The following is a 592-nucleotide window of genomic DNA, read 5'->3' on the forward strand; positions in this document are numbered from 1 at the left end:
TGGCCAGTAGAACCCGGCTCGACTACTTTTTGGATAATGCCCGAGCTCCGAGGTGGTTCCCACACATGCCTCCGTGGACTTCTTCGAGGACGCTCTTTGTTCTGAGGTCGGGACGCACCTAAGGAGGGGGTTTGCGAATCCTCTTCTGTATAATACGTCGTGAATTAGTGTATAATTCTGGGCGTCTTTCGGAGTCTTTTGGCTTCCTTTCTTTCGGCGGGAGAGTCCCGACTTCAGGTAGTGAGTATGGGGTCATCCATCCTTGCTGTTGGTCAGATATATTTAGCGTTTCTTCCTCTCTTAGCACGGGGGAGATCGTAAGATTTCCTGGAGGAGACTTCTGTTGTTGCCTCCGGGCTTGGTGTGGCAAGCTTTGAGAGGGCGTCGCCCGGGCATTTTGTTCCCGAGGTATGTGCTGGATCTGTATTTCTGGAAGTGGCGTAATTGTGCCTGTTTGGTCAGGTATTTCCTCATAGTTGGGTCTTTGGCCTGGTAGCTTCCATTTACTTGCGTGAGGACCTGGGTCGCTGAAGATTGTGATTTTTGGGCTCCGACCTCTTCGGCTAGTTTTAGACCTGCTAGTAGGGCTTCG

The sequence above is a fragment of the Arachis stenosperma genome, chromosome 2 (genome assembly GCF_014773155.1).
Source record: "Arachis stenosperma cultivar V10309 chromosome 2, arast.V10309.gnm1.PFL2, whole genome shotgun sequence".
NCBI lineage: Eukaryota > Viridiplantae > Streptophyta > Magnoliopsida > Fabales > Fabaceae > Arachis > Arachis stenosperma.